The 12418-nt window shown below is 23.4% G+C and overlaps 1 protein-coding gene across 1 annotated transcript in view; it reads left to right on the top strand.

Moving 5' to 3' along the window:
* Positions 1 to 1974: 1974 nt before the first annotated feature.
* The window catches only part of LOC142239078 (kelch-like protein 17), a 115469-nt gene continuing 105025 nt past the window's right edge, over positions 1975 to 12418 (top strand). Inside the window, exon 1 of the mRNA XM_075310841.1 lies at positions 1975 to 2360. The gene's annotated coding sequence lies outside the window, so the exon portion shown is untranslated. The remainder of the gene's footprint in view (positions 2361 to 12418) is intronic.

Here is a 12418-nt window from a genome sequence, read left to right as displayed (position 1 = left end):
TATAGAAATAAAATTTTGACAAAATTTTCTATAAAAATAAAATTTTGACAAAATTTTCTATATAAATAAAATTTTGACAAAATTTTCTATAGAAATAAAATTTTGACAAAAATTGTCTATAGAAATAAAATATTGACAAAATTTTCTATAGAAATAACATTTTGACAACATTTTCTATAGAAATAAAATTTTGACAAAATTTTCTATAGAAATAAAATTTTGACGAAATTTTCTATAGAAATAAAATTTTGACAAAATTTTCTATAGAAATAAAATGTTAACGAAATTTTCTATAGAAATAAAATTTGGACACAATTTTCTATAGAAATACATTTTTGACAAAATTTTCTATAGAAATAAAATGTTGACAAAATTTTCTATAGAAATAAATTTTTGACAAAATTTTCTATAGAAATAAAATTTTGTCTACTTTTTCTGTAGAAATAAAATGTTAAAAAAAATTCTATAAATTCATTATAAAACATTTCTTTCGAATAAAACAATATTTTTTTATATACTAACCATAAAAATTTGATTAAAAATTTCAAAATATTTTTTTTTTTTTAATTTGGTACCTTTTTGCTAAAATTTTCTTCAAATTTTGATGGATTGTTTGTGGCACGAGTGGCAACCGTTTTACAAATACTGTAGATGTAAAATGAGTATAGCTCCTATATGTAAGCAATTTCCAGCAAAAACGCTTTTTTGCTGGTTCAAAAGGTGTAAACGAACTGCTTCTATTAAAAAATTTTGAACGGAACTAATATCGTCAGTTTTGGGGTAAAAATCGAAAAATCGACATTTGCTATTTTTTGAGTAAAAACATCGTCAAAATGCCGATAAATCGGCAAAACTGGCAGCCCTTATATTTGCACTGTCATCAACATATTTACTGTGAGGAGCGAGCTCTCCCATATTCTTATTTGTCTCTTTAATCTGTTAATATAATCTTTCTCTCTCTCTGTCTTATCTATTAAATCAAGCCATGATTCTAACGGTAAAAAGAAATGACACCGACAATCTGCTCACATTGCTTAAAGACTAAATAATGCAAAATTTTTTGTTTAAAATTATTAAAAACAAAATCTCATACCTGTACCACATTTTTCGGTAATGTCATGAAATTTCTAAAGTCCTTCAAATTTCTTGGTATGTTTATATTAAAATCTGACCCGATTTGGATTTTTAGAAAAACGTTGAGAACGTAGTTCTCCCACATGGAATTAAATAAGCGCATCGTTGTAGATAGTGTGTAGAAAATGTAAGTATTTGCCTAAATGCATCCAATACAATACAAAAAAAAAATAACAGAAAATTTATATTTGTAAAATTCACTTACATGTTGTTATAATTGCTGAATTTTTACCAATTTTCTTTGTAAATGTCTTGCTTTTATTATAAATTTTTAAAATATATGTTTCTGTATATCCATTTTATATTCAAATTTACTGCAAACCATAACGTCTATATTTTCGTCAAAGCTTATTCGCGTTTCAATACCACATTATTCCTTGTTTTGTACCGGCATTCAAACAGCTGTTTGTATTAAGCACACACATGGCAAGCTCCAAGCTTATAACTGTTGGAGCTTTACTATCATCAAACAACACCACCCCTGAACATCATCATCATCATGTTCGATGCCATTGCTGCTGCTATTATGGCAAAAAGAAAAACAAAAGCCGCAAAACACATGTGTTACCAGAAACTTGTCTTTAAGCATAATGTGGACTAGAGCAAGAACACGAAGTGCGAATTGATGGAGTACACATCAAGAGCGAGAGAGAGAATAACAAACTTTTTTATCCCCACCGAATTCTCTCTTGCTCTCTTCCTAATGCATAAGGAGTCTGCTGCTGCCACTGGCATTAGCTAAGCTCCAAGCAGGGTGGGTAGGTGGGTGACAATGCCGTACTTATGAATATTGAAATTTCGAATCACCATAACTCACAATTCAGTTAGAATTGGCAGCAGCAGTTCAGTTGCTTTCAAGCGGCGGTGTTGTATACTTGTGCTAGTCGGAAAGTGCTTACTCATATGGTGTGCGAATTATTTAACCGGTACATTAAGCAACAACAGTTAGAGCAAACATATATATAGAGTAAAGACAATCAGTGTGAATGGTTAATGTTTTCATATGGAGCCGTATGCTACGTTTGCCTATGATGATGTTGTGAATATCTGCTGTAGGCAGCTTCAAGTCTCCTCATAAAAATAAATAAATAGAATAATAATAATAATAAAAACACAAATAAAAGTGAAATTCAATTCATAGAAATTATGTGTTGAATATTTTGTGTTAAATTCCAAATAATTTTCACGAGAAGTATAACTAGCATCAATATCAGCGACAAATGAATGTGAGTGTTATTTTTTCCAGTGATATTTCGAAATTGATTTAAGTTAAATGTAAAGGTTTTTTTTAATTTGCTTTACTTTAATTTAGAATATATTTTTTAATTTTAATATTTAAAAAAAAAGTATTATTTCTTAAAATAACAAAAAATTGTGGGTTTTTATTGAAAAATTCCGGAAGTGTAAATGAAAATCTTCCAAAATAATACAACAGATAAAACTCAATAGTAGAGCAACACAATCATCCCTTTTGTATTCACTCTTCTAGGGCGTTTACGTATGTTTGTGTGTGTATGAATGTGTATAAGGATTGTTTGTTTAAAGTTCTCAATTGTGTGTGTGTGTGTGTGTGTCAGTGAATGTGGGGTTATTTCTATGAGTTGTGAATAAGTTAAAAATTCCCCATAGTAGTCCAGTAGCCGGCTGGAGAGACTGGATGGCATTTTTAACGGTTATTTCTGGTTTGGAAATAAAGTTGCCATTTGTGATGTTTTTGTTTGAAAAGAAAAAGAAGAGTAAATGCTGAAATTATATTCTACACTGAAAAAACAGTGAACCCACCAGGAAAGATAACTTTCGATTAATTTTAGAAAATTTGGAACTTTTTTAGAAAATTTTAACTAAACGGTATTACAAGCGCTGGCATCACTCCGATATGGCAAAAATAAGTAAATATTTTTCGACAAATTCAAGAAAATTTATTAGACATAACTAAATTTTTTCAGTAGTTAAAGAAAATTTTGTAGTTTTAAGAGAAATCTTGGAGTTCAAAATTGCAAGAATGTCTTTAGTGACATACGAAGTTCATGATGGACACATTTTTGGTAAAATTTACAAATTTAAAGAAGTAATTAACTATTTTGTAAGAAATACGAAATTAGGAAATCTTTATGCTTTATTTGTGTATAACTTTTTCCCGTTTTTTAGTTCATTTAACTAACATACGCAAAAAATTATTTGACTAAAATAAACTTTTTCCAAACATAATGATTCTATGAACTAATATAAAGTTAATATGGCTTTAGTGAAATAGAGAGTTCACTTTTTTTTGAGTGTAACAAAAAAATTATAGGAATTTTATTAATCTAACTAAATCGCTACTTTGTTCATTAATTATTAAAATAGAGATAGTGGTCTTAAATCACCCTCTAATCCTATACCCACCTCACGAAATTGTTTTTTTCAATCAAAATTTAATATCAAAATTTATTTCTATAGAAAATTTTGTCAACATTTTATTTCTTTAGAAATTTTGTCAAAATTTTATTTCTATAGAAAATTTTTTCAAAATTTTACATCTATAGAAAATGTTGTCAAAATATTATTTCTATAGAAAATCTTGTCAAAATTTTACATCTATAGAAAATTTTGTAAAAATTTTATTTCTATAGAAAATTTTGTCAAAATGTTATTTCTTTCGAAATTTTAGCTCTACAGAAAATTTTGTCAAAATTGTATTTCTATAAAAAATTTTGCCAAAATTTTATTTCTATAGAAAATGTTGTCAAAATTTTATTTCTATAGAAAATCTTGTCAAATTTTTACATCTATAGAAAATTTTGTAAAAATTTTATTTTTATAGCAAATTTTGTAAAATGTTTATTTCTATAGAAAATTTTGTCAAAATTTTATTTCTATAGAAAATTTTGTCAACATTTGATTTCTATAGAAAATTTTGTGAAAATTTTATTTTTATTTCCATAAAAAATTTTGTCAACATTTTATTTCTATAGAAAATTTTGTCAAAATTTTATTTCTTTAGAAATTTTAGTTCTACAGAAAATTTTGTCAAAATTTTATTTCTATAGAAAATTTTGTCAAAATTTTACATCTATAGAAAATTTTTGTCAAAATTTTATTTCTATAGAAAATTTTGTCAAAATTTTATTCCTATAGAAAATTTTGTCAAAATTTTATTTCTATAGAAAATTTTGTCAAAATTTTATTTCCATAGAAAATTTTGTCAAAATTTTTCATCTATAGAAAATTTTTGTCAAAATTTTATATCAATAGAAAATTTTGTAAAAATTTTATTTCTATAGAAAATTTTGTTAAAATTTTAATTCTTTAGAAATTTTATTTCTATAAAAAGTTTTGTCAAAATTTTATTTCTATAGAAAATTTTGTCAAAATTTTATTTCTATAGAAAATTTTGTTAAAATTTTAATTCTTTAGAAATTTTAGTTCTACAGAAAATTTTGTCAAAATTTTATTTCTATAAAAAGTTTTGTCAAAATTTTATTTCTATAGAAAATTTTGTCAAAATTTTATTTCTATAGAAAATTTTGTCAAAATTTTATTTCTATAGAAATTTTTTTAAAAATTTTATTTCCATTGAAAATTTTGTCAAAATTTTATTTCTATAGAAAATTTTGTAAAAATGTTATTTCTATAGAAACTTTTGTCCAAAGTTTATTGCTATAGAAAATTTTGTCAAAATTTTATTTATATAGAAAATTTTGTCAAAATTTTATTTATATAGAAAATTTTGTCAAAATTTTACATCTATAGAAAATGTTGTCAAAATTTTATTTCTATCGAAAATTTTGTCAAAATTTTATTTCTATAAAAAGTTTTGTAAAAATTTTATTTCTATAGAAAATTTTGTCAAAATTTTATTTCTATAGAAAATTTTGTAAAAATTTTAATTCTTTAGAAATTTTAGTTCTACAGAAAATTTTGTCAAAATTTTATTTCTATAAAAAGTTTTGTCAAAATTTTATTTCTATAGAAAATTTTGTTAAAATTTTAATTCTTTAGAAATTTTAGTTCTACAGAAAATTTTGTCAAAATTTTATTTCTATAAAAAGTTTTGTCAAAATTTTATTTCTATAGAAAATTTTGTCAAAATTTTATTTCTATAGAAAATTTTGTTAAAATTTTAATTCTTTAGAAATTTTAGTTCTACAGAAAATTTTGTCAAAATTTTATTTCTATAAAAAGTTTTGTCAAAATTTTATTTCTATAGAAAATTTTGTCAAAATTTTATTTCTATAGAAAATTTTGTCAAAATTTTATTTCTATAGAAATTTTTTTAAAAATTTTATTTCCATTGAAAATTTTGTCAAAATTTTATTTCTATAGAAAATTTTGTAAAAATGTTATTTCTATAGAAACTTTTGTCCAAAGTTTATTGCTATAGAAAATTTTGTCAAAATTTTATTTATATAGAAAATTTTGTCAAAATTTTATTTATATAGAAAATTTTGTCAAAATTTTACATCTATAGAAAATGTTGTCAAAATTTTATTTCTATAGAAAATTTTGTCAAAATTTTATTTCTATAAAAAATTTTGTAAAAATTTTATTTCTATAGAAAATTTTGTCAAAATTTTATTTCTATAGAAAATTTTGTTAACATTTTATTTATATAAAAAATTTTGTCAAAATTTTATTTCTTTAGAAATTTTAGTTCCACAGAAAAGTTTATCAAAATGTTATTTCTATAAAAAGTTTTGTTAAAATTTTATTTCTATAGAAAATTTTGTAAAATTTTTATATCTATAGAAAATTTTGTCAAAATTTTATTTCTATAGAAAATTTTGTCAAAGTTTTATTTCTATAGAAAATTTTGTTAACATATATAGTACATACCCCAGCAAAAAGCGTCGCAAACAAGTAGTGAAAATGTTCTTTTTGGATCAGGAAGTGGTGCAAAATTGGCGCAGAAGCGATGAATTTAACATGGGCTTGTCATAGGACGGATGTTTACCATTTCAACAGCCGTTGCACTGAATATGCATCACTTCTTTAGATGTGATCCGAATTCAGTATTTTGGATGTGAATTAAAAAATTTTGTAATATTTTGACAAATAATTATTTTTTATAATTTTTTATGATTTTTAATGCAAACCCTTGATTTCAAATATTTTCAAAATTTCGCAATTTTCCTAGAATGAATTTAGAATTTTTTTCGACAAAATTTAAATTATTTATACCATTTATATTAATCCTTACCCTGTTTTTAACATATTTGAAACAAAAAATGTTAAAATTGCCATTTAAAAGTATGAAAAAAGCGAGTTATAAAAAATTGAATTAAAAGAACTTCCTGAGTATTTAAAATAAAGAACATCTGTGGAAGAACATTTTTTAAGTGCCTTTAAAGTTGTTCCTTTAGAAGTACTTCCACATTTTTTTGCTGGGACATAAAACGATCTCAAGCTTGAATAATATTTTCTATTTAATAAAAGAAAAGTCGAATAAAATCAAAATTTCTAAAATTTTATTTCTATAGATTTTTTTTTTTCAAAATTGTATTTCTATTGAAAATTTATGTTTATCTTATTTGGAGAGGTATATTTTGCAAAATCTACCAAGACATCAATAATTCTACCATCTAATAAATTTTGAATTTGTCGACAAAAGTATAGGTATTTTTGAGATGTTGGTTAACACCGTTTAGTTATTTTTTTTTTTTAATTAGCCAACATTTTTCTTCCTGGTGAGTTCACTGTTTGTTTTAGTTTATCTTGGCAACAATGTTTCTACCATCCAAACTTCATCAAAACAAACCTTGATGCTCTCTCTCTCTCTCATCCTTAAGCTCTCACTTTCACCCCTACTACATAGGAAAGTTATCGTACACGTACGCGAGGAAGTAGGGAGTTGTTGTCATAACTCAGTAGTGAATTACAATTTGGTTCGTGTATGAATGCAGTTACGATATAGAATAAATTGCTCTTTTCTCGTCGTTTCTTATAATGGATCTCTGCCCATACTCTCAGGCACACACACATACACTTCCAAACAAAAATGTGGAGTGGGTGAAATGGTGGAGTTCTTCTTCTTCAGTAATGTTTTGATTTTAGTTAACAGTTTGTCACAAGACCAAGAGTAACAACATCGTTAACTGCGACCCTGGCAGAGCAGTAACGCAGCAACAGGAAGAGGAAACAAAAACACGAGAGAGAGCGAAATACAAGACCAGCAACAACTATGTGTTTGTATGAAGGAAAATTACAACAGGGTTGACGACCCAAAGTTTGAAAAGTAATTGCATTAAAACCTGTGGGCTGTATGTTTGGGTGTTTGGAAGGGGCCACAAGTAAACAACAGCCCCTACCAGTAAAGACCAGATAACCAGTCAGTCAGTCAGTCAGTCACCTTATGCCTAGACAAGCCTTTTTACTGTTCTCTTCTACCAATTACAAATTCACTTATTCACAATGATTCACGACTATAACAAGGGTCTTGTTTATAACGAGTTTTGCCAATGTTTACACCACTATCGCCACAGCAAAAAACATTTCACCTCACCGCACTCTACTTATCATGCATTGAATATTCGATTTGTACACGAATTCACACATTTATTTTATGTTGTTTTCACATTAATAATACAGTGGTTATAGGGCTTTATTTAACACTGTGAAAGATTATTTTTTTATACAAGCAAGAACAGTTGTTCTATCTGTCCGTCCGTCCATCCGTCCGGAAGTGAATGTGTGAAGTGTTAAATTAACGCTTCAGTTAACTGCACAACAAACCCAATCGAGAGTCATTCTAGTGTAGCCAAATCAACAGTCCCAAATATAGAGAAATCTATGTAAGCAATGAAAAGAGTGTGTGAACAGCCCATTGAACTAAAGTGACAACTAACATGGCATTACCGTTATCAACTTTTACCAGAAACCAGCAACAACAACGACCATAAAAACTTTTATTGACCAAACAATTAATTTGTCTAGCATCGATGCGAATATAACGAGAGCATTATCAAATTTTCATAAACCATTTATAAAGGTTTAGGCTTCAATGAGGATACATATGTAAATATTTAATGTAATTTACATTAAATTAAAAAGGACAAACAATGTAGGTTTTGCAACAGAATTTATTATTTTACAAACATATATGGTAGAAAATTTTGCAGACAATTTTCCCTATAGATGTACAAATGCAGAAAAAACGGTAAACTTGAGCGTATGATGGGCAGTGTGCGTATGATTAATATTAACTTAAAGCATATATTGCGTATGATAAATTTTATTTGGTCACCAACAAATAACACCAACAGTTTTCCTATTAAAATATTAATTGATTCGTCTATGGTTTAATTAAATGACAATTTGGTTAAACATACCCAGTTGCCTCAGTTGGTAGAATTCTACCAAAAATGGTAGATTTTTTACTGTTTTTTTTTTTCCAAAGTATTCATCCCCACTTCACTAATTTTCTATAGATGTAAAATGTGAAAAAAATTTTCTATAGAAATAAGATGTGGACAAAATTTTCTATATAAATAAAATTTTGCAAAAATTTTCTATAGAAATAGATTTTTGCAAAAATGTTCTATAGAAATAAAATTTTAACAAAATTTTCTATCGAAATAAAATTTTGACAAAATTTTCTACAGAAATAAAATTTTTTCAAAAATTTCTATAGAAATAAATCTTCACAAAATTTTCTTTAGAAATAAAATTTTAACAAAATTTCCTATAGAAATACAATTTTGACAAAATTTTCTATAGAAATAGAATTTTGCAAAAAGTTTTCTATAGAAATTTTAACAAAAGTTTTATAGAAATAAAATTTTCTATAAAAATTTTCAATAGAAATAAAATTTTCTATAAAAAAAAATTTCACAACATTTTCTATAGAAATAAAATTTTCTCAAAAATTTCTATAAAAATAAAATTTTGACAACATTTTCTACAGAAATAAAATTTTCTCAAAACTTTCTATAGAAATAAAATTTTGACAAAATTTTCTATAGAAATAAAATTTTGACAAAATTTTCTATAGAAATAAAATTTTGACAAAATTTTCTATAGAAATAAAATTTTTGCAAAATTTTCTTTAGAAATAAAAATTTTGGCAAAATTTTCTTTAGAAATAAAAATTTTGACAAAATCTTCTACAGAAATAAAATTTTCTCAAAATTCTCTATAGAACTAAAATTTTCACAAAATTTTCTTTAGAAATAAGATTTTCACAAAATTTTCTATAGAAATAAAATTTTCACAAAATTTTCTATAGAAATAAAATTTTCTATATAAATAGAATTTTGCAAAAAAAATCTATAGAAATTTTAACAAAATTGTTTATAGAAATAAAATTTTGACAAAAATTTTCAAAAGAAATAAAATTTTCTATAAAAATAACATTTTGACAAAATTTTCTATAGAAATAAAATTTTGGCAAAATTTTCTATAGAAATAAAATTTTGGCAAAATTTTCTTTAAAAATAAAATTTTCTCAAAATTCTCTGTAGAAATAAAATATTCACAAAATTCTCTATAGAAATAAAATGTTTACAAAATTTTCTTTAGAAATAAAATTTTTACAAAATTTTCTATAGCAATAAAATTTTCAAAAAAATAAAATTTTGACAAAATTTTCTGTAGAAATAGAATTTTGCAAAATTTTTCTATAGAAATAAAATTTTAAAAAAACTTTTTATATACATAAAATTTTGACAAAAATTTTCAATAGAAATAACATTTTCTATAGAAATAAAATTTTGGCAAAATTTTCTTTAGAAATAAAATTTTGACTACATTTTCTACAGAAATAAAATGTTCTCAAAATTCTCTATAGAAATAAAATTCTCACAAAATTTTCTTTAGAAATAAAATTTTTACAAATTTTTCTATAGAAAAAAATTTTTTAAAAAAATTTTCTTTACAAATAAAATTTTTAAAAAATTTTCTATAGAAATAAAATTTTCTATAGAAATATAATTTTGCAAAAAAATTTCTATAGAAATTTTAATAAAATTGTTTATAGAAATAAAATTTTGACAAAAATTTTCAAAAGAAATAAAATTTTCTATAAAAATAACATTTTGACAAAATTTTCTATAGAAATAAAATTTTGGCAAAATTTTCTATAGAAATAAAATTTTGGCAAAATTTTCTTTAGAAATAAAATTTTCTCAAAATTCTCTATAGAAACAAAATTTTCACAATATTCTCTATAGAAATAAAATGTTCCTAAAATTTTCTTTAGAAATAAAATTTTTAAAAAATTTTCTATAGCAATAAAATTTTAACAAAATTTTCAAAAAAATGGAATTTTGACAAAATTTTCAATAAAAATAAAATTTTGACAAAATTTTTTATAGAAATAGAATTTTGCAAAATTTTTCTATAGAAATAAAATTTTAACAAAATTTTTTATAGACATAAAATTTTGACAAAAACTTTCAATAGAAATAAAATTTTCTATAGAAATAAAATTTTGACAAAATTTTCTATAGAAATAAAATTTTCGCAAAATTTTCTATAGAAATAAAATTTTGACAAAATTTTCTTTAGAAATAAAATTTTGACTAAATTTTCTACAGAAATAAAATTTGGCAAAATTTTCTTTAGAAATAAAATTTTGACAAAATCTTCTACAGAAATAAAATTTTCTCAAAATTCTCTATAGAAACAAAATTTTGACAAAATTTTCTATAGAAATAGAATTTGCAAAAATTTTCTATAGAAATAAAATTTTTACAAAATTATCTATAGAAATAAAATTTTGGCAAACTTTTCTATAGAAATAAAATTTGGCAAAATTTTCTTTAGAAATAAAATTTTGACAAAATCTTCTACAGAAATAAAATTTTCTCAAAATTCTCTATAGAAATAAAATGTTGACAAAATTTTATATAGAAACAAAATTTTGACAAAATTGTCTATAGAAACAAAATTTTGCCAAAATTTTCTATAGAAACAAAATTTTAACAAAATTTTCTACAGAAATAAAATTTAGACAACAATTTTTAAAGAAATGAAATATTGATACAATTTTCTATAGAAATAAAATGTTGACACAATTTTCTATAGAAATAAAATTTTGACACAATTTTCTATAAAACATAAAAAAAATAAAAGTTTGACAAAATTTTCTATAAAAATAAAATTTTCACAAATTTTTCTATAGAAATAAACTTTGACAAAATTTTCTTTAAAAATAAAATTTTGACAAAATTTTCTATAAAAATTAAATTTTTACAAAATTTTCTATAGAAATAACATTTTAACAAAACTTTCTATAGTAATAAAATATCGATAAAATATTTTTTTCTGCAAATTTTGGTAGATTGTAAACATACCGTGTAAACATACCCAAAAAAGTGAACTCTCCAGGGCACAGAATCCAATTTAACTCTATTTTAGTTCATGGCAATTATAATGTTTTAGCGAAAAATTCTCAGTTACTTTCGTTGAATGAACTAAACAACGTGGAAAAAATTATACAAAAATAAAATATAAAGTATTACTAAATTGTATTTTCCAAAAAAAGACTTAGAATTACTTAAAATTGTGAAATGTGTCCACAATTGTTCGCATAGCGTTAAAGACATTTTTGCAATTTTGAACTCCAATTGTTCCTTTAAACTTCGAAATTTTCCCGGTTGATGTTCGTGAACAAAAAAATGGTTAACTTGGGCGTATGATGAATCGTAATATGGACAGTGTGCGTATGATTAATATTAACTTAAGTCATACATGGCGTATGATAAATATTATTTGGTAATTTTGGAAATACACAGAAAAAAGTAACCACAAAATTTTCCAATTAAAATTTTAATTGAATTTTAATAAAAATTTGATTACAAATTTAATTTATTCTAACTTTAATTTCTTAAGTAGAACAAAACTCTCACACAAAAATTAATTGTATCCAAGAATTTTTGTTTTGCTTCGATCAATTAAGTTTTTAATTAACGTTAGTGATTAATATTATTATTTCTTTATTCGATCTTTTCTCTTTCAAATAAATATCACAATTGAAAAAATAAAACCCTATTGATATTTATTTCTGGGATATTTATAGAATCGGCCTCTACTCTCATTGATTTTATGGAAGTTTCTTTCAAGTCTCATATGATTTTTTATTTGCCTTTATACATGTGGTATACATTTTTTCTAAATCCCAAACAACCCTAAATTACGAAATATCTAACCGTACCAAATTGAAATTGTTTCTTTTAATTTGTATAAAATAAATTATTAATATTAATTAATCAAATGTGTTTATCTTTCTGCCATAGGCCACTGTAATTGAGGTTAGCCTTAAAAGCCTGTTTTCTAATTTGTATTTTATGCTTTAATGGATTCCTCC

This window comes from Haematobia irritans, chromosome 5, assembly GCF_050003625.1.
Source record: "Haematobia irritans isolate KBUSLIRL chromosome 5, ASM5000362v1, whole genome shotgun sequence".
Taxonomy (NCBI): domain Eukaryota; kingdom Metazoa; phylum Arthropoda; class Insecta; order Diptera; family Muscidae; genus Haematobia; species Haematobia irritans.
Note: the sequence above shows the minus strand (reverse complement) of the source record. Positions and strands in the feature narration are given on the sequence as shown.